The sequence below is a fragment of the Oncorhynchus keta genome, chromosome 14 (genome assembly GCF_023373465.1).
Source record: "Oncorhynchus keta strain PuntledgeMale-10-30-2019 chromosome 14, Oket_V2, whole genome shotgun sequence".
NCBI classification, from domain to species: domain Eukaryota; kingdom Metazoa; phylum Chordata; class Actinopteri; order Salmoniformes; family Salmonidae; genus Oncorhynchus; species Oncorhynchus keta.
The window spans coordinates 51,661,471-51,684,414 of NC_068434.1; the positions used below are offsets into that span (position 1 = coordinate 51,661,471).

The 22,944-nt window shown below is 41.5% G+C and overlaps 1 protein-coding gene across 1 annotated transcript in view; it reads left to right on the forward strand.

Annotated features, from left to right (window-relative positions):
• Nucleotides 1–22,944, forward strand: part of si:dkey-220o5.5 (actin filament-associated protein 1-like 2) — a 123,270-nt gene that overhangs the window by 28,419 nt on the left and 71,907 nt on the right. The window lies entirely within an intron of this gene.

Sequence of the window (22,944 nt, forward strand, 5' to 3'; positions counted from 1 at the left end):
ACCAACCCTGCATAGCTTCAGAAGCAAGCCAGCAGTGGTATGCAGGGTGGTATGCTGCAGTTTGGGCATAGACCTGGATAGTATGACAGAACTCTACAGGCTATCTCTACAGTAGATTGCAGTAGATACCCCCTTAGCAGTTCTATTTTGATGGAAAATGTTGTAATTGGGGATGGAATTTCCAGAATTTTTGGTGGCCTTCCTAAGCCAGGATTCAGACATGGCTAGGACATCAGGGTTGGCGGAGTGTGCTAAAGCAGGGAATAAAGCAAACTTAGGGAGGAGGATTCTGATGTTAACATGCATGAACCCAAGGTTTTTACGGTTACATAAATCAACAGATGAGAGCGCCTGGGCCTGGCTTAACCTCTACATCACCAGAGGAACAGAGGAGGAGTAGGATGAGGGTACGGCTAAAGGCTATAAGAACTGGTCATCGAGTGTGTTGGGAACAGAGAATAAAAAGAGCAGATTTCTGGACGTGGTAGGATAGACTCAGGGCATAATGTACAGTCGTGGCCAAAAGTTTTGAGAATGACACAAATATTAATTTTCACTAAGTCTGTTGCCTCAGTTTGTGTGATGGAAATTTACATATACTCCAGAATGGTATGAAGAGTGATCAGATAAATTGCAATTAATTGCTAAGTCCCTATTTGCCATGCAAATGAACTGAATCCCCCCAAAAACATTTCCACTGCATTTCAGCCCTGCCACAAAGGGATCAGCTGACATCATGTCAGTGATTCTCTCTTTAACACAGGTGTGAATGTTGACAAGGCTGGAGATCCCTCTGTCATGCTGATTGAGTTCAAATAACAGACTGGAAGCTTAAAAGGGAGGGTGGTGCTTGGAATCATTGTTCTTCCTCTGTCAACCATGGTTACCTAAAAGGAAACACGTGCCCGTCATCATTGCTTTGCACAAAAAGGGCTTCACAGGCAAGAATATTGCTGATCCGATTTATCGGATCATGAAGAACTTCAAGTAGAGCGGATCAATTGTTGTGAAAAAGGATTCAGGGCGTCCAAGAAGGTCCAGCAAGCGCCAGGACCATCTCCTAAAGTTGATTCAGCTGCGGGATCGGGGAACCATCAGTACAGAGCTTGCTCCGGAATGGCAGCAGGCATGTGTGAGTGCATCTGCACACACAGTGAGGCAAAGACTTTTGGAGGATGGCCTGGTGTTAAGAATGGCAGCAAAGAAGCCACTTCTCTCCAGGAAAAACATCAGGCACAGACTGATATTCTGCAAAAGGTACAGGGATTGGACTGCTGAGGACTGGGGTAAAGTCATTTTCTCTGATGAATCCCCTTTCCGATTGTTTGGGGCATCCGGAAAAAAGCTTGTCCGGAGAAGACAAGGTGAGCGCTACCGTCAGTCCTGTGTTATGCCAACAGTAAAGCATCCTGAGACCTTTCATGTGTGGGGTTGCTTCTCAGCCAAGGGAGTGGGCTCACTCACAATTTTGCCCAAGAACACAGCCATGAATAAAGAATGGTACCAACACATCCTCCGAGAGCAACTTCTCCCAACCATCCAGGAACAGTTTGGTGACGGACAATGCCTTTTCCAGCATGATGGAGTACTTTGCCATAAGGCAAAGGGGATAACTAAGTGGCTCGGAGAACAAAACATCAATATTTTGGGTCCATGGCAAGGAAAATCCCCAGACCTTAATCCCATTGAGAACTTGTGGACAAACCAAAACCCACAAATTCTGACAAACTCCAAGCAATGATTGTGCAAGAATGGGCTGCCATCAGTCAGGATGTGGCCCAGCAGTTAATTGACAGCATGCCAGGGCGGATTGCAGAGGTCTTGAAAAGGAAGGGTCAACACTGCAAATATTGGCTCTTTGCATCAACTTCATGTAATTGTCAATACAAGCCTTTGACACTTATGAAATACCTGTAATTATACTTCAGTATTCCATAGTAACATCTGACAAAAAATATCTAAAGACACTGAAGCAGCAAACTTTGTGGAAATTATTATTTGTGTCATTCTCAAAACTTTTGGCCACGACTGTACAGACAAGGGTATTGTAGGGTGGAGAAAACCTAGGCATTGAGTCACAATGAGAGAGGTTGCATCTCTGGAGGAAAAATTAAGTACGGTGTTAATGAACAGTTCAGCAGGCATCAGCTGTGTAGCCGAATGATCATAGGGTCCAATGAGCAGCAATAGATGAAACAGGGAGCCATTTGGTAGTCGTTACTATGCTAGGTGAGCAGGAGACACTGTGTTCAGGGCGCTAGTGGGCCGGGGCTATCAGATGGGTCTTCACCGACATCCATGACGCACGCAGAGGCCGTTGAGAGCTCATTGGCCGAATTACTAGAGAAGACCAGTCGTTATAAATCGGCGGGGCTCCGTGTTGACAAAGGGTCCAGGCCAATTGGCAAGAGATATATTGTAGTTGGTGTACTTCATTTGCTAGCCGGGAGATGGGCCTACCTTGATGCTAGCTCGAGGCTAACTGGTGCGTGCTTCTGGACAAGGGCATTAGCCACAATAGCCACTCGGTAGCCGTAAATGGTCACCGTGTCTAAACCCATATGGAACACAATTTGAGGGATTTTAAATGATATTATTAGTAACCAATCAGATCAGTAACCAATCAGATCAATAGGTAGATCAAAACTCAACAAGTTGACGATAGTGCTGAAGGAGAAAGAGAAAGAGCTTGAGGCTCAACTTGTCTGTGAGAAAAGCCTGAAAGAAGAGTCCAAGATGGTTCTTCAAGACAGGAATGCAAAGGTTAAAGAATTTAGAATCACTAAATTACAAGGTTAATTTTAATTATACACATTTTGCAGCATACATAGGTTTAAATTTTGTGAGTTATTGACTTGTGGATGTTAATATTGTTACAACATTTGAGAGGCGCAAGGCAATGTAGTGTGGAGTTCAATTTGGCCTCTGATTGTGACAATCAAATAAAACTAATTGGAGAGCTAATGACTGAACAAAAAACACAGAAACAGACAAATTAGAAACAGATTCTCCTCCCCTCTTTATTGCTGGATTGTGAACTGTCATTAATCAACATGAACAATCAACAGTTCATATTGAATAATACTTAAGTTGCTTTCATATCATTGCTTTCATATCATCATATCAAGTGTACAAGTAAGCTAACTCATATGTAAAGGTGGGGCGGCAGACTTCTGTTGCAGCCCAAAAATAGAACACTTGAAAATTAACTAATTAGGTTTGCTACATTGAATCAGGTGTGTTAGTGCTGGGCTGGAACAGAAGCCTGCACACCCAACAGGGCTGGCCTGCTCCAGTTGTAATAAGTTTATACATTGTGTGACTTTTAAACTGTATTTTTGTTCACAAAATTTGCTAACATATAAGCCATGGTATACAAGGATGTTCCCTTATTCTCTTGGGGCATTCATTGGGACCTCTTCTTCTACAGACAGGGTTTGACAGATCTCTGTATATAACGACATAAAACATAACAAAGAAACAGGCTGTATTATACTCAAATTAGACAGCACTGAATATTATGTTGCTAGATTTCTCTGTCCTCAGTTTTTCCTCACCAAGGGACTGGAACTAGAGAATAGTTTCATAATGTCCCACACATTTACCTGCCCTATCCAGAGTCTATACTATACTCCTATACTCTAGCTTCTCTGACAGCTGGAAGTGCTAGCTAATCCTTTCACCCTCTTCCATGGCTGTTCGCTACCTAGCTCCAAATGCATTTAGAGTTACAACGATAAATACATCAAGATAGCTAACTCGCTAATATGAAGTTTGTAAGCTGGTGAGCTATACAGCAGTGGTTCCCAACCTTTTTTTGCAACACGGACCGGTCTCATATAAACAATTAGGCCTATATGTTTAGTATAGCTGCTTTTCATAACATTTTAGTTTAAGTAGGGCTAACGTGATGATATTATAAAAACAGTGCATATTTTTCTCTAGAGACCATATAATAAAAACATTGCAACTCACCATGTCACTGAATCAATGGGAGCTCTGAGTCCCATCTAGGGGTGATGGGAGACAGTGTGTTCCTTATGTCCAGTCTACTCCTTATTTTCGTTTTTGTTGCCGTCATTGCGGAAAATCCCGCTTCGCAGTGATAGGATGTTGGAAATGGAAGCAATGTTTTCAGTGCTTTTGTGGCTATCTCAGGATATTCAGCCTTGATTTTAATCCAGGATGTCGGCAGAGATTAAGTTCTCAAACATACTTTTAAGGCCACCATCATTTGCAACCTCAATGAGTTGATCTTCCTGCACGGACATGGACAATTCATCTGGGACATCACAAATGGGTCGCGGATCCATTCCTTCGCACTTCGTGGGTCTTTGGCGGTTGGGAAGTCACACTCGAACTCTGTTGACAGCGAAGCTAAGTGATCGCTGTCAACGGATATCCTGGAAGGATATTGACCTCATTTCATCAGTTGAGGATGCCTGGTTATTCTTTAAAAGTGCTTTCCTCACCATCTTAAATAAGCATGTCCCATTCAAAAAATGTAGAACTAAGAACAGATATAGCCCTTGGTTCACTCCAGACTTGACTGTCCTTGACCAGCACAAAAACATCCCGTGGCGTACTGCATTAGCATCGAATAGCCTCCGCAATATGCAACTTTTCAGGGAAGGAAACAATGTACACAGGCAGTTAGGAAAGCAAAGACTATCTTTTTCAAACAGAAATCTGCATCCTGCAACACAAACTCCAAAAAGTTCTGAGACACTGTAAAGTCCATGGAGAATAAGAGCACCTCCTCCCAGCTGCCCACTGCACTGAGGCTAGAAAACACTGTCACCACCGATAAATCTACGATAATCGAGAATTTCAATAAGCATTTTTCAACGGCTGGCCATGCTTTCCACTTGGCTACCCCTACCCCGGTCAAAAGCTCTGCACCCCTCACAGAAACTTGCCCAAGCCTCCCCCATTTCTCCTTCACCCAAATACAGATAGCTGATGTTCTGAAAGAGCTGCAAAATCTGGACCCCTACAAATCAACTGAGCTAGACAATCTGGACCCTCTCTTTCTAAAATTATCCCCTGCAATTGTTGCAACCCCTATTACTAGCCTGTTCAACCTCTCTTTCGTATCGTCTGAGATCCCTAAAGACTGGAATGCTGCCGCAATCATCCCCCTCTTCAAAGACCCAAACTGTTACAGACCTATATCTATCCTACCCTGCCTTTCTAAAGTCTTCGAAAGTCAAGTTAACAAACCGATCACCTACCATTTAGAATCCCACTGTACCTTCTCCGCTATGCAATCTGGTTTCCGAGCTGGTCCTGGGTGCACCTCAGCCATGCTCAAGGTTCTAAATGATATCATAACCACCATCGATAAAAGACAATACTGTGCAGCCGTCTTCATCTACCTGGCCAACGCTTCGACTCTGTCAATCACTGTATTATAATCGGCAGACTCAACAGCCTTGGTTTCTCAAATGACTGCCTCGCCTGGTTCACCAACTACTTCTCAGATAGAGTTCAGTGTGTCAAATCGGAGGGCCTGTTGTCTGGACCTCTGGCAGTCTCTATGGAGGTGCCACATGGTTCAATTCTCGGTCCGACTCTTTTCTCGGTATATATCAATGATGTCGCTCTTTCTGTTGGTGATTCTCTGATCCACCTCAATGCAGACGACACCATTCTGTATGCTTCTGGCCCTTTGGACACTGTGTTAACAAACCTCTAGACGAGCTTCAATGCCATACAACACTCCTCCCGTGTCATCCAACTGCTCTTAAATGCAGGTAAAACTAAATGCATGCTCTTCAACCGATTGCTGCCGGCACCCGCCCGCCTGTCTAGCATCACTACTCTGGACGATGCTGACTTAGAGTATGTGGACAACTACAAACACCTAGGTGTCTGGTCAGATTAAGCATCTCCAATCCAAAATTAAATATAGAATCGGCTTCCTATTTCGGAAACAAAGTCTCCTTCACTCATGCTGCCAAACATACCCTCGTTAAAACTGACTATCCTACCGATCCTTGACGTCGGCGATGTCATTTACAAAAGAGCCTCCAACACTCTACTCGGCAAATTGGATGTAGTCTATCATAGTGCCATCCGTTTTGTCACCAAAGCCCCATATACTACCCACCACTGCAACCTGTATGCTCTCATTAGCTGGCCCTCACTTCATATTCGTCGCCAAACCCACTGGCTCCAGGTCATCTACAGTCTAAGTCTTTGCTAGGTAAAGACCCGTCTTTTCTCAGCTCACTGGTCACCATAGCAGCACCCAACCGTAGCACGCGCTCCAGCAGGTATATTTCACTGGTCATACCCAAAGCCAACTCCTCATTTGGCCGCCTTTCCTTCCAGTTCTCTGCTGCCAATGACTGGAACTAATTGCAAAAATCACTGAAGCTGGAGTCTTATATCTCCCTCACTAACTTTAAGCATTAGCTGTCAGAGCAGCTTACCGATCATTGCACCTGTACACAGCCCATCTGTAAATAGCCCACCCAACTACCTCATCCCCATATTGTTATTTTTCTTTTCTTTCTCCTTTGCACCCCAGTATCTATACTTCCACATTCATCTTCTGCACATCTATCACTCCAGTGTTTAATTGCTAAATTGTAATTTCGCCACTATGGCCTATTTATTGCCGTACCTCCCTAATCTTACTACATTTGCGCACACTGTATACAGATTTTTCTATTGTGTTATTTACTGTATGTTTCTTTATCCCATGTATAACCCAGTGTTGTTTTTGTCGCACTGCTTTGCTTTATCTTGGCCAGGTCGCAGCTGTAAATGAGAACTGGAAACCTGGTTAAATAAATGTGAAATAAACATTTAAATAACAAAACATTTCACACCAGCTGGGAGAAGGACGGCCCATTCTCAGTCTCTGCCAAAATCACTGCATGTTTGGAACATGTCAAATATGCCCCTGTCCACTTGCCGTCCCCTCAGTTCCAGTTTGGCTTTGATTGTAGCCACTTTATCTACCAACTTAAAGACAGTTGTCATTCTCCCCTGAAGTGACAGATTGAGTTCGTTGAGCAGGTTGAATATGTCGCACTGGTAATGTATTTTCTATTGAATGAGATTTTCTTTTTTTTGCAGTCTTGGGCTCTGCTGTCTCTGTATTATCGACATTGTTGTTGGTCCTTTTATCTCCTTTACCCCTTCCGAAGAAGCTTTCCAGCGACGTTTGTTTGTTTTTAATAATGTCAGCTAATGTAGCTAGCTAGTACAAAGTTGACGGGCAACACCACTCACGCAGACCGTGATGAACTTTCCGTGCGCGCATTACTCGAGTTCAAAATCTGTAAACTGTTGTGGGCGTGACAGAGATATTAGAGTGGTGAGAAAAGGACCAACAGACTGCACAAAGTTCAATGTAATGACTGCACAAATAGCCTAAAATTGTATCTCATTTTATTTTATTTTACCAATTAAGAAAATTAAAAATGCATTATTTATCCTTTCTGTGTGGCCCGGTAGCGAATTAAGCAAACATCTGCTATACAGTATGTATGTTAGCTATCTAGCAATCATTACGTTAGCAGCTTATTTTAGTAAGACTGCACACTACGTTTTTGTAGCAAGCTAGCTAATAATACATAGTTTTTGATAACTTTAAACATATATTTACTTACTTGAATAGCTTCTCCTACAGCCTCCATTTTCTTTGTCCTTGGACAAACTAAATAATGGTCAATCTTTCTGGTGGTAGCAAAACACAGCTTGCCATGTGTACGATTGGAAGACTTTCAACAGACTGAGTATGGTCTTCCAGCATGGCACTTGGTGCGGTTGCAAACTTTCTATTGCCCTCAGAACAGCCTCACTTTGTCGTGGCACGGACTCAACAAGGTGTCGAAAGTGTTCCACATGGAGGCTGGCCAATGTAGGCTCCAATGTTTCCCGCAGTTGTGTCAAATTGGCTGGATGTCTTTTGGGTGGTGGACCATTCTTGATACACACAGGAAACTGTTGAGCGTGAAAAACGCAGCAGCGTTGCAGTTCTTGACACAAACCGGTGCGCCTGGCACCTACTACCATACCCCATTCAAAGGCTCTTAAATATTTTGTATTGCCCATTCACCCTCTGAATGGCACACATACACAATTCATGTCTCAATTGTCTCAAGGCTTAAAAATCCTTCTTTAACCTGTCTCCTCCCCTTCATCTACACTGATTTAAGTAGATGTAACAAGTGATATTGATAAGGGATTATAGCTTTCACTTGGATAAACCTGGTCTATGTCATGGAAAGAGCAATGTTCTTAATGTTTTATATACTCAGTGATCCCCTTAGTCTCCATGCAAAGATTCAAAGTAATCACCGTTCTATTCCTTTACATAGGGTAGGGTACTGCGGTAATAGAAAGTTTAGGCTATTAGGGAAGAACCGCAGGCGCGGTGGTATATGAGAAGACGTCATAAGGGAGACTTGCCCCATGGGCCCTGGTCAAAAGTAGTGCACTATATAGGCCCTCAGAGCCTGCTGCCTAAGATCAGGTCCAAAAGAGCCAGAGGCTGTCACACAGTACCTCTTTAATCTTTGTTTGCCCTACCAGCTAAACATTGCCACCAGGTTAACAGACAGTATTTGTTTAGTGACTTGGTTTAGCGCTTTCTTGTCGAATCTGTCTTGTCTGAAGGTCACTATGTGCAGTTCACACCAATGAGGTAACAATAGAAGCACTTTATCTCAGAGGGTTAATATAATACCACATTGAAGGGTTGATTTCTCTGCTGGCAATGAAGATTTACTAGAATAAGATTACTAGATTATTAATGTATGTTGTCTCAATAATAATTGTGACTGTGCACGTGACCTTGTATATGAAAGAACTATGTTTTTGAACAAAGAGCTGCTGGCAAAGGTGGGGGGCATCATGAAACAAAGCATCATTGTAAAGCATTGATTCCTACAGGAAAAACAAACACAGAGGAGTTAAAGAGAGAGTGGCATAGTTGGAGGACATTGTGAAAAATGATGATTGCCCTGCATGTATTTGGTCTCTGTGTAATTCCCACTATGAGAGGAACTCTTTGACTTTCTGTTTTCACTGTGTGCCTGCCTGGAGTGATGCATGAATTATGAATCAAAACAACTGAGCTAGTGAGTGAGACGACTTCATTCAAGACTAATAATCCTCAATGCCGCCCAGGCAAAAAGGCATCCTTTTCATGAAGTCATTTAAAAACTTTTGAGGACATAACAAGGGACTTGTTTTATGTGGTCCATGTTGCAGTGGCAGTTCAGAGTAGAAAGACCCGAACCCCTCACGTCATTTTCTCTTTTTGTTAACACGTAGAGAGATAATGGGACTACTGCAGCACAAAGGGCCTCTGATTGCAGCGCCCACATACTGCAGGCTGCAGCTCTGTGGTGGCAGAACTGTTGGGCTAGAACAGAAGCTCTGCTCCATTCCCTTTGATTATTTTCTACATAAAAATACATTGTCATCATCGCACATACAGTATCAACACATAGTCACATAGCTCGTCTATATTCTTGAGTCTAGTTATTTTTGGCCACACGGTGCATATCGTAAGTATTCAACGCCATTGGATTTCTCCACATTTTATTGTGGAGATTAAAATGGATTTAATTGCCATTTTTTTTGTCAACGATCTACACAAAATACTGGAGGACACATTTTTAATAATACTAATACAATGCCTTCCGTAATTATTGGGACATTTTTTTTTTCTTATTTTTGCTCTTTAGTCCAGCACTTTTGGATTTGAAATGATAGCTTTAATTTGAATGTATTTTCATTCATATTGGGTGAACAGTCCCCATTTTACGTAGTCCCCATTTTAGGTGATCGAAACTATTGGGACAAATTCACTTATAAACTCAGCAAAAAAAGAACCCTCATCTCACTGTCAACTGCATTTATTTTCAGCAAACTTACATGTGTAAATATTTGTATGAACATAACGAGATTCAACAACTGAGACATAAACTGAACAAGTTCGACAGACATGTGACTAATAGAAATGGAATAATGTGTCCCTGAACAAAGGGGGGTCAAAATCAAAAGTAACTGTCAGTATCTGGTGTGGCCACTAGCTGCATTAAGTACTGCAGTGCATCTCCTCCTTATGGACTGCACCAGATTTGCCAGTTGCTGTGAGATGTTACCCCACTCTTCCACCAAGGAACCTGCAAGTTCCCGGACATTTCTGGGGGGAATGGCCCAAGCCCTCAACCTCCGATCCAACAGGTCCCAGACGTGCTCAATGGAATTGAGATCCGGGCTCTTCGCTGGCCATGGCAGAACACTGACATTCCTGTCTTGCAGGAAATCACACACAGAACGAGCAGTATGGCTGGTGGCATTGTCATGCTGGAGGGTCATGTCAGAATGAGCCTGCAGGAAGTGTACCACATAAGGGAGGAGGATGTCGCAAATACAACCATCGCCCCTGGTGAGACAAAACCGTGACCCGTCAGCGAAGAGCACTTTTTGCCAGTCCGGTCTGGTTCAGCGATGGTGGGTTTGTGCCCTTAGGCGACATTGTTGCCGGTGATGTCTGGTGAGGACCTGCCTTACAACAGGCCTACAAGCCCTCAGTCCAACCTCTCTCAGCTTATTGCGGACAGTTTGTGCACTGATGGAGGGATTGTGAATTCCTGGTGTAACTCAGGCAGTTGTTGTTGTCATCCTGTACCCGTCCCGCAGGTGTGATGTTCGGATGTACCGATCCTGTGCAGGTGTTGTTACACGTGGTCTGCCACTGCGAGGACGATCAGTTGTGCGTCCTGTCTCCCTGTAGCGCTGTCTTAGGCGTCTCACAGTACAGACATTGCGATTTATTGCCCTGGCCATCTCCTTGCAGCATGGCTAAGGCACATTCATGCACATGAGCAGGGACCCTGGACATCTTTCTTTTGGTGTTTTTCAGAGTCAATAGAAAGGCCTCTTTAGTGTCCTAAGTTTTCATAACTGTGACCTTAATTGCCTACCGTCTGTAAGCATGTTCATTAATGAATTGTTTATGGTTCATTGAACAAACATGGGAAACAGTGTTTAAACCTTTTACAATGAAGATCTGTGAATTTATTTGGATTTTTATGAATTATCTTTGTGTATTACAATGTGTATTACAATAGTAAAAGGTTTTATATTTCATACCATATTCCTAGAGCGCAATGATTACATCAAGTTTGTGACTCTCTCTCTTGGTTGTTTCAGATTATTTTGTGCCCAAATAGAATTGAATGGTAAATCATTTGTGTCGTTTTGGAGTCACTTTTATTGTAAATAAGATTATAATGTGTTTCTAAACACTTCTACATTAATCTGGATGCCTTGATTACAGATAAGTCGTGAATGTATCGTGAATATTTATGAGTGAGAAAGTTACAGACAGATAAATATCTTTAATTTCTAAATGGTTCACCCGATGTGGATGAAAAGACCTTCAAATTAAAGCAGACAAATGGCACAAATGACAAATTAACCTTATAGTCATTGTATCAGTCCCAAAAAATATTCACTGTGCCAACAATCAAGGAGGGCACTGTATATCTTCATTAGATAAGTATTCACCCCCCTAAGTCAATATATATTAGAAACATCTTTGGCAGCGATTACAGCTGTGAATCTTTTTAGTTAAGTCTCTTAGGGGGGATTTCAACCCGAGGTAAGCATGCATAAATGGAATGTAGTTCCCTTTTTATGCACTTTTCCCTCTACCCGTATTCTTACTTTGAACTTAAGCATTTAAAATAGCATGATATTCACCTGCTATTAGTTTGGGCTGGACATTAAAGAAATTAAGGTGTAGTGGGGGTGTCTACAGATCCACCGTATTCTGACCTTGACTTAATTCCCTCATAATTCCACCAATTTTACATGCGATGAAGCAATGAATAAGTTCGAGCAACCTGTCGAGGTTTCTGTGTTTTCTGGCTGCCAGGACCACGGACAGCAATGGGAAGTAATTCCCCAGAGGCAAGACCAGGGACAGCTCAGGGGAAACTTCCAGACTGCAGCAGAACAGCCACATCTGTCTCCAGTTGTAATCGAGACTAAACTGCAGACAGGTGAAACCACTCAGGGCCTCTACTTAACCGCGCCCTGGGTTTGCTTTCTTTGTCTTTCCTTTGACCCTCAGCAGGTGACGGAGACTATTGGCGAGACTGAGCATATGGTAGTGAAAGAGGTATAACCGAACTGAAGATTTCAACATGGAGTGAAAGCCAAAGACCAGACCTTCCACTGGTGACAACAATATTTACTTTGTTTGTCAGTACCTGATAAAAAATAAACTGTTTACCCTTCACGTGGACTGGTGGTGTGTGTTTGAATGTGTAAATCCTGCCTTACCAAGATGATGCTGCTGAAACCACCACACAATTCACTGTAAATTTAGAAATTGATAAGCTCTATTGATGGATAAGAACTAGGTAAATGACAGTTGTTTGGATAAGGGGAATTTATATATAAATTAATTGTTTCAGTCATATGACAGCAAAGTGAAGCATATTAACATATCACCTTTTCCACAGTGAAGTTTATAAAATGCTGACCTTATAACATTTGGAGACCCAAGCTATAGGCTTCTGTCGCCATGCACAAATTATACTATAGAGCTAAACCTACTGTCGTGGCTTTACTTTCATTAATCTGAGTACTTATTTAATCCACTATGTTTGTTGTTACCCAATTGAATGGTATCATGTAACAATTAACTCATCAGGATTTGGGGCACCACAGATTAAGTTATTTAAAGATTTACCATTTCCCAAATTAAACTCAGGTCTTTACCTATAACGTCCATAAAACTGTCAACATATTAATCATAACCTTATCATTCTGAACAGTCAACCTTTCTTGGATCTGTAAAATCCCAGCCTTACTCATGATTCAGTACTACACATTGGTTTAACTATTTATTTACTAGTTAACTAAATAATAACACTGAACAAACACACACCTAATACATGAGGAAAAAGTCCCTAGCGGACTAACATGACTGCTTGTTTACCAAAAGAGAGAGGGGTAGAAAGAGACTTATTGTTGATACATTTGGAAACTACTCTCACAGTTATCATTTACTTTGCACACGAACCACTGCCCGTTTGGAGTAACAAATCATGACTGTATTTACGTGTGAATGCCTTCGGTCATCTATCTCTGTCGAAAACCAAGCCTTCTTGGAAAAGGGTTTGGTTGGGTCTCACGTGTAAGGCTCTGATTGTCCATAAAGGTCACAAGGGCGGCCTTTTCGTGACCACAAGAGGTCACAAACAGGCCCCCATTAACATCGACTGGGCTGTAGTGGAGCGGGTCGAGAGTTTTGAGTTCCTTGGTGTCCACATCACCAACAAACTATCATGGTCCAAACATACTAAGATAATTGTGAAGAGGGCACGACAAAACCTTTTCCTCCTCAGGAGACAAGATTTGGCATGGGTCCCCAGATCCTCATACCGACTGGTATGGCAACAGCTCGGCATCTGACCGTAAGGCGCTACAGAGGGTAGTGCGAATGGCCCAGTACTTCACTGGGGCCAAGCTTCCTGCCATTCAGGACCTACTTAACATGCAGTGTCAGAGGAAAGCCAAAGAAATTGTCAGAGACTCCAGTCACCCAAGTTATAGACTGTTTTCTCTGGTACCGGAGCAGCAAGTCTAGGACCAAAACAGTTTCTACCCCCAAAATATAAGACTGCTGAACAATTCATAAAATCGCCACCGGACAATTTACATTGACCCCTCCCTCCCTCGCTTTTGTTCACTGCTGCAACTCGCTGTTTGTTTGTTACCCATGCATAGTCACTTTGTCCCCACCTACATGTACAGATTACCTCAACTATGCTCGCACACTAACTCGGTACCGGTGCCCTCTGTACATAGCCTCGTTATTCTTATTGTGTTACTTTTATTATTACTTTTTATTTTAGTACTTGGTAAATATTTTCTTCTTGAACTGTACTGTTGGTTAAGGGTTTGTAAGTAAGCATTTCACGGTAAAGTCTACACTTGTATTCGGCATGTGATAAATAAAGTTTGATTTGATTTGAATATCCTTAGTTGTCCGGTCTCCATTGGTTTCCGCAGAACTTCTTAGCCGTACCAGCGATTGTCTGAGAGGGGAGTTCTCTCCTTTCTCCACCTATGTGGATAATCAGAGTTTGAACCACTTTACACGCACAGCTGCAGACTGGCGATGTCCTGGTCTGATAGGTGAGTTCATTTTCTCCACCCCTTGTTGAGATTCAAAGTTCCAACCATTTCAGATGTGTATCGACCGCTCCACGCTTTTCTGGTGTAATGTTATTCTCGTTACCAAGGCTTTTTATGCATTCTGGCCAAAGGGGATGGCTCCGTCTGTCTGACATGCTGTCCGACCTCACTCGGGGCATGGCTACTTACTTATTCACAGTTTATAGGAGATAGATGATCTTATACATCTTAAAATCGCATTTAATATTTTTTATTATATGCACAACGTATTGGATGGAAACTTGACAGATAAAGTGGATATACTTTCCAAGTTACAGTATTTAGTCCATACAGTTTTTAATGACATCAAACGAAGTTCCCACGGACCATTCCCCACATTATGTTAGAAATATTGTTCCGGTATTCACTTTTTGGACGTTAGAGTTTTGTGCGGGAAAAAGTCTCTGGAGACAAAGGACATTCCTTTATCCAATACTGGAGGGTAAAAGAGAGAGTCCTCTGCTACTTAATTTACAACTGATTGTGAGCTGTCAACCCGGCAGTTCCCTCCTCCCCTGCTTTGCGGGTGGGAGAGGTTCTGGTTATTGTCAACCCTTGCCAAGCTAATCTGAACCATTTGATCCTTATACGACAGTCATGACACTACCAAGTTGATTTATGATTTCTTGAACAGTTGAATTATTTGCCCGGACTTTTCACTGTATTACTTTTAACAATATGTATTGTTAAATATTAACAACTATCAGTTATAGAACTGTCACTTTAGTGTTAGTTTCCTTAGATTTTGCATTATTCAATTACATTGTTAGTTCACTGTTCTTTTCTCTGTCACGTTCATGTAGTTGTTCCTGAGGATCGCTAGCAATAGTGGATCATATTAGGCTAACGTATTACAAGTTGTGCAATACTTTGGGACATGTAGCCTATTTGAATCATTATGGAATGCAGGCCATACATATCAGTTTAAACCTGGAGCCTGCACACGGTTAAAGACAACTTTACATTGTCATCACAGTTCCATGTTTAGTGAGGATTATTAGGGTAGATTTTGTACACTTTTCTCACCTTCCAATATTTCATGGATTGAACAATTGAATAAGGCAACTTTCTTTAAAAAAAAAATGTTACCCCCTTTTTCTCCCCAATTTCATAGTATCCAATTATTAGTAGTTACTATCTTGTCTCATCGCTTCAACTCCCGTACGGGCTCGGGAGAGACAAAGGTCGAAAGCCATGCATCCTCCGAAACACAACCCAACCATGCCGCACTGCTTCTTAACACAGCTCGCATCCAAACCGGAAGCCAGCCGCACCAATGTGTCGGAGGAAACACCGTGCACCTGGCGACCTTGGTTAGCGGCCCGCCACTTGTCGCGCTGGTGCGCGACAAGACAAGGATAAATCCTCCCGAACCCGGACGACGCTAGGCCAATAGTGCATCGTCCCACTTTCAAGATGAATCAAACCACCGTATTTTTTATTCCCCATTGTATTTAGTTTGTTAAGGCTCTCCAAACCGTTAAAAAAAAAGATTATTCATCAATAAATTCTTAACAATAAATAATATGCAAGATCAGAGTATTTTTTAAATCTACCAATTGGTGCTGGAAAGTTTACGGATATGCATGTATTTACATGGTTTTCTTTAATTGATCCCTAGTATTCTGAATCGTTCTCTCCCTATATTCTAGTGAGTCAGTCGAGAACATTCAAATTAAAAGATGCACCAAATTCGAAGGGATGGCTTTAGATAAATGTACTGAATAACCTATTGATTGAAAAATAAAATTTGTTGGCCAGCAAGTGGGATGATTTTCATCAGTTGAGTTATTCAGTGCAGGCAAGCGAACCATGCCTGCAAAGCTCGTTACGCACCTGCTTAAGGTAAGTCTGAGAAGTGCGTAGGAAAGGCGTAGATAAGTGCGAAGGAAGGCGTAAGTGCGTAGGAAAGGCGTAAATAAAAAACATTCTGATCTTGTAGATTATTTAGGCAAATATTTGGGTTAGGAAAGCATGTATGAATCATTTCAAAAACTGGTTTGGAGAGCCTTTATGCACGAAATACACTGAGTGTACAAAACATTAGGAACAGCATCCTAATATTGAGTTGCACCCCCCTTTTCCCTCAGATCAGCCTCAATTCGTTGTGCATGGATTCTACAAGGTGTCAATAGTGTTCCACACGAATGCTGGCCCATGTTGACTCCAATGCTTCCCACAGTTGTGCCAAGTTGGCTGGATGTCCTTTGGGAAGTGGACCATTCTTGAAACACACAGGCACCTACTACCATACCCCGTTCAAAGACACTTAAATCTTTTGTCTTGCCCATTCACCCTCTGAACTGCACACATACACAATCCATGTCTCAATTGTCTCAAGGATTAAAAATGCTTCTTTAACCCGTCTCCTCCCCTTCATCTACACCGATTTAGCAGGTGACATCAATAAGGGGTCATAGCTTTCACATGGTCAGTCTATATCTGTCACGGTCTTCCTCCTCTTCATCTGAAGAGGAGAGTTGAGAAGGATCAGAGGACCAAAATGCGGTGTGGTATGTGTTCATGGTGAATTTGAATAAAGAAAACACTGAACACTGTAACACTATACAAAAAACAATAAACCAATGATGACCGTGAAGCTACAAATGAGACCTGTGCTGACACAAGCCACTAACATAGACAATCACCCACAAACAAACAGTGCAACCCAGGCTACTCAATCAGAGACAACTAATGACACCTGCCTCTGATTGAGAACCATACTAGGCCAAAACATAGAAATCCCAAATCATAGAAAATCAAAACATAGACTGCCCACCCAACTCACGTCCTGACCATACTAAATAAATACAAAACAAAGGAAATAAAGGTCAGAACGTGACAATATCATGGATAAAAAATAGTGGTTTGATTCATCCTGAAAGTTGTCATATTCAAGTTTAATTCATAGGGGTTGAACAATAATCCTATAAGTCTACCTAATTCTCACTAATCATATAACTTCACTACTGTCGTTGAGACTGGGGTTTTGCGGGTACTAATTAATGAAGCTGCCAGTTGAGGACTTGTGAGGCGTCTGTTTCTCAAACTGGACACTAACGTACTTGTCCTCTTGCTAAGTTGTGCACCGGGGCCTCCGACTCCTCTTTCTATTCTGGTTAGAGACCGTTTGCACTGTTCTGTGAAGGGAGTAGCACACAGAGTTGTATGAGATCTTCAGTTTCTTGGCAATTTCTTGCATGGAATAGCCTTCATTGCTCAGAACAAGAATAGACTGACGAGTTTCAGGAGAGGTCTTTGTTTCTGGCCATTTTGAGCCTGTTATCGAACCCACAAATTCTGATGCTCCAGATACTCAAGTAGTCTAAAGAAGGCCAGTTTTATTACTTCTTTAATCAGGACAACAGTTTTCAGCTGTGCTAACATAATTGCAAAAGGGTTTTCTAATGATCAATTAGCCTTTTAAAATTATAAACTAGGATTAGCTAACAACGTGCCATTGGAACACAGGAGTGATGGTTGCTGATAATGGGCCTCTGTATGCCTATGTAGATATGCCATAAATAATCTGCCGTTTCCAGCTAAAATAGTAATTTACATTAACAATGTCTCACTGTATTTCTGATCAATTTGATGTTATTTTAATGGACAAAAAAATGTGCTTTTCCTTCAACAACAAGGAAATGTCTAAGTGACCCCATACTTTTGAACAGTAGTGTGTGTGTATATCTAATCCCTAATGAAATATGTGTATGAATAGAAAACAAGGCACTCGAAAGCCACAACATGTCAAAGTCAACATACAATACACATTGGGCTCCCAACTGGCGCAGTGGTTTAACACACTGCAGTACCTTTTGTCCTTCTGGAAGGTTCTCCCATCTCCACAGAGGAACTCTGGAGCTCTGTCAGAGTGACTATCGGGCACTTCTCCCCCGATTGCTCAGTTTGGCTGGGCGGCCAGCTCTTGGTAGAGTCTTCCATTTAAGAATGAAGGCCACTGTGTTCTTGGGGACCTTCAATGCTGCAGACATTTTTTGGTACCCTTCCCCAGATCTGTGCCTCGACATAATCCTGTCTCGGAGCTCTACAGACAATTCCTTCAACCTCATGGCTCGGCTTTTGCTCTGACATGCACTGTCAACTGTGGGATGTTATATAGACAGGTGTGTGCCTTTCCAAATCATGTCCAATCAATTGAATTTACCACAGGTGGACTCCAATCATCTCAAGGATGATCAATGGAATCAATGGAAAAAGGGTGCACCTGACCTCAATTTTGTGTCTCATAGCAAAGGGTCTGAATACTGAATACTGAGATGTGTTCTCGCTTTGTCATTATGGGGTATTGTGTGTAGATTTATGATTTTAGAATAAGGCTGTAACCTAACAAAATGTGGAAAAAGTCAAGGGGTCTGAATACTTTCCGAATGCAATGTATATATCCATAGAAATAAGACAGAAGTTGCTTCTGTTGCCTGCTTGAGTATTTGCTTAAAAGCCTAATGATTCCATGAGCACCATTCCCCATACAATGGCAAATATATTGGATAAAGCAATTTCACAGATTTGTCTGTTTTAAATATTTGCTATGCTGTAATAAAGGCGTTACAACTTGTTTTCTTGTTAGAACAGATACATTACTTGTAATTTGTTTAGTGTTGTTCACACTGCTCCAAACAGGCAGAAAAGTAATATTGGGATCTAATAGCACCTGTTTGTCACATAATATGCACACAGCTCTCGCTCCTATACCCTACTTTTTCTTGATCTCCTTCTTATTGTTATTGTTATTGTTACAATTATTATTATTGTCATCTTTATAAAAGTAAGTCTTTGTATAGTAGCCTTGTATCACCACCAACAAGCTGTAGGCCTAAGAGTGCATCCTGCAAAGTCTTAATACTGTAACTTACTTTGGCCTATATTTCATTATAGGCTATTGTATCAATCAATCAATCAATCATTAATTTGTTCATGCAATCACATACATTCATGCTTTGAAATGCAATCAAGTGTTTTAGGTTTAAAATGAAATAACAAAAGGTAGCTTTGAATAATTAGCCTAAACAATAAACAAACCGCAAACGTGTTCTTAGTCTGCCTTAATGAAGACTTTATATATTTTTCCATTAGAAAATACTCTTTAGGACACTTATTTATTTAGTGTTGTTTACACTGTTCCAAATGGTCAGAAAAATATTATAATGTAATCTAACAACAACTGTTTGGCACACATAATACTCATGCAACGCGTGCTCCTATACCCTTATTTTTCTTCATCTCCAGTAGTTTACACAACTAATTCAAATGTCTTCCACAGATCTGACTTCCCCTTTCCCTCCTAAGCAACCAATAAATATTCGCCCGTTTCAAGTTTTTTTTTCACGTCCTCCTCTTCCATTTTGCTGTCGACATGACTGTGTTCGGAGTTTGTTATAACCAATTTATTGATGTGATTATGATAGGCTATAGGTCAGGCCCTATTGGTCACATGTGATGCTTACATGTTTCACATAAAAATAGCAAGGGTTGAGGGAATAGGGAATGTTCTTCCTAAACAAATTAGTAATTTCGTTAACGGAAATTTTCAGTCAGAAACAAGTAAGAAACTACTTAGCTAAAATGATGCTGCAGCTTCAGCACGGACAGCGCCATTAACACTTGTTGTGCTGGGGTGCCTTTTCCCTGCAGTAGGGAGGAGTGCGAGACAACTTGCGCCTGTCACACAGGCACTCACTGTCATTTTTTTTGCATAGTGTGACTATCAAGCTCTTTCTTGAGTCTTTTGTGTGTCTTAAATATTGAATCAAACAGTTTGCTTAAAGCATCAGACAACCTCAGTGCATATGGGGGGGGGGTTAGTGAGGGCTAGCTATACATGTCGGGGGATGCTATTCCCGAGAACAAATTGTTCTGTCTCACGATTCCCAAGCATTAAACGGCACAGGGGATGTTCAGTGTGCTGTGTGGCTATATTAACAAAAAACAGATTCCATGGGATCGAATAGTGGGCTTTTGCACATATGTTGGGACGGCATACAGGCCTCTGCACTCAAGTTATGAATGTGTCTCCCTCTGCCATATGGACGCATTGTATGATACACTGAGAGAAAATGCCTGCAACAGAGTGGAGCACAGAACTCTGAGATAAAATATACAGCAGCAGGTAACTTGATTGCAAATCCACTGCCCGCACACCTGCTCACAAAACTATGTGGAAATTTAGGCTCAGAGCAAGACAATATTCTATTTCACGCTGACCAAGATGCACGCCGAGGCTTGGGAATACCCTGCTGTCTCCATCTGAGCATTAAAACTCATGGTAACCTTTGCCAGCTCATATCTGTGTAAAGCTGGATTCAGTGCTCTCGTCTGCATTAAAACCAAATATCGATAAAATATGGATGTGAAAGCAGAGATGAGGTATGTACTGTCGACCATGCCCCCTGACTTTGAGAAGCTAGTACGCGTCATGCATTAAGCACACTCGTCTCATTAGTGGTGGTGAGATAAGGGACATTATGTCAGACTAATTTGAAATTGACTGTTATAGCCCCACATTAAAAGTATGTGATGGTGAGTTGAGTAAATCTGAAATACTGTTAGAATGTTTTTCAATTGACTGCCATAGCCCCAAATAAAAAAGTAAACATTGGCTGTTAATTATGTAATTTTCACATGGTTGGGGTCCTGAGAATTTTCATATATCAAAATGGGGTCGGAGGCCAAAAAAGTTTGGGAACCCCTGGCCTAGGGAATGGGACATCGCTACATCACTCCCGCACATCAGAAACTTCCAACAGATACCACACAATTCTTTGACAACGAGCCTTGTGTTTTTCTCAATGCCTGTACTGGAGGCAGTAATATATTTCCTTTATATTTCTCATGCAACAAATACATACTTAACATATGAGTAACAAATGAGAACAGCAGAACAACAATGTGCCTGTAATGTACCCATCCTCTGCCTGTGGTTCATGTGGAGTAGTAGCCTACGGAAGCAGTACTTTCACTCCATAACAGTTTGACATGTAACAGCCGCATTTCCTTCACTCAGTCATTACCAGGAGAATAATTGTAGCTAGAACAATATTTATACCAAATATTTTAGGGTCCAAAGCATACAGGCATTTTTATCCTCCACAATAAACAAGAGTTAGGAACTGTTATGTTAGCTGCATTGGCAAATATCTTCAATTAACGTTACATTACTACAACAAAGAACAAAATTGTACATTTCATTTGTAGTAGATGCTTTAGTTAGCTAACTAGCTAGGATATTTGAATCCACTGGTTTCACAAGATGACAGCCTGGTTTGCTGATTTGCTCGGGAGTCAGTAAAACGTGAAATAAGACCATTTACAATTCATACAAATGTCAAACGCCCACATACAGTTGAAGTCGGAAGTTTACATACACTTAGGTTGGAGTCATTAAAACGTATTTTTCAACCACTCCACACATTTCTTGTTAGCAAAGTCGGTTAGGACATCTACTTTGTGCATGACACAAGTAATTTCTCCAACAATTTTTTACAAACATTATTTAACTTTAACTAATTCATTGCATCACAATTCCAGTGGGTCAGTCGTTTACATACACTAAGTTGACTGGCTTTAAACAGCTTGGACAAGTCCAGAAAATGATGTCATGGCTTTAGAAGCTTCTGATAGGCTAATTGACATTATTTTTTGTCAATTGGAGGTGTGTACCTGTGAATGTATTTCAAGGCCTACCTTCAAACTCAGTGACTCTTTGCTTGACATCATGGGAAAATCAAATGAAATCAGCCAAGACCTCAGAAAAAAAATTGTAGATCTCCACAAGTCTGGTTCATCCTTGGGAGCAATTTCCAAACGCCTGAAGGTACCATGTTCATCTGTACAAACAATAGTACGCAAGTACAAACACCATGGGACCAAGCAGCCGTCATACCGCTCAGGAAGGAGACGCGTTCTGTCTCCTAGAGATGAACGTACTTTGGTGCGAAAAGTGCAAATCAATCCCAGAACAACAGCAAAGGACCTTGTGAAGATGCTGGAGGAAACAGGTACAGAAGTATCTATATCCACAGTAAAACAAGTCCTATACCAACATAACCTGAGAGGCCGCTCAGCAAGGAAGAAGCCACTGCTCCAAAACCACCATTAAAAAAAATCAGTTTACGGTTTGCAACTGCACATGGGGACAAAGATCATACTTTTTGGGGAAATATCCTCTGGTCTGAGAAGCAAAAATATAACTATTTGGCCATAATGATCGTCGTTATGTTTGGAGGAAAAAGGGGAGGCTTGCAAGCAGAAGAACACCATCCCAACCGTGAAGCACGGGGATGGCAGCATTATGTTGTGGGGGTGCTTTGCTGCAGGAGAGACTGGTGCACTTCACAAAATAGATGACATCATGAGGAATAAAAAATTATCTGGATATATTGAAGAAACATCTCAAGACACCAGTCAGGAAGTTAAAGCTTGGTCGCAAATGGGGTCTTCCAAATGGACAATGACCCCAAGCATACTTCCAAAGTTGGGGCAAAATGGCTTAAGAACAACAAAGTCAATGTATTGGAGAGGCCATCACAAAGCCCTGACCTCAATCCTATAGAACATTTGTGGGCAGAACTGAAAAACCGTGTGCGAGCAAGGAGGCCTACAAACCAAATGCGAATTGAGTGTATGTAAACTTTTGACCCACTGGGAATGTGATGAAAGAAATTAAAGCTGAAATAAATCACTTTCTCTACTATTATTCTG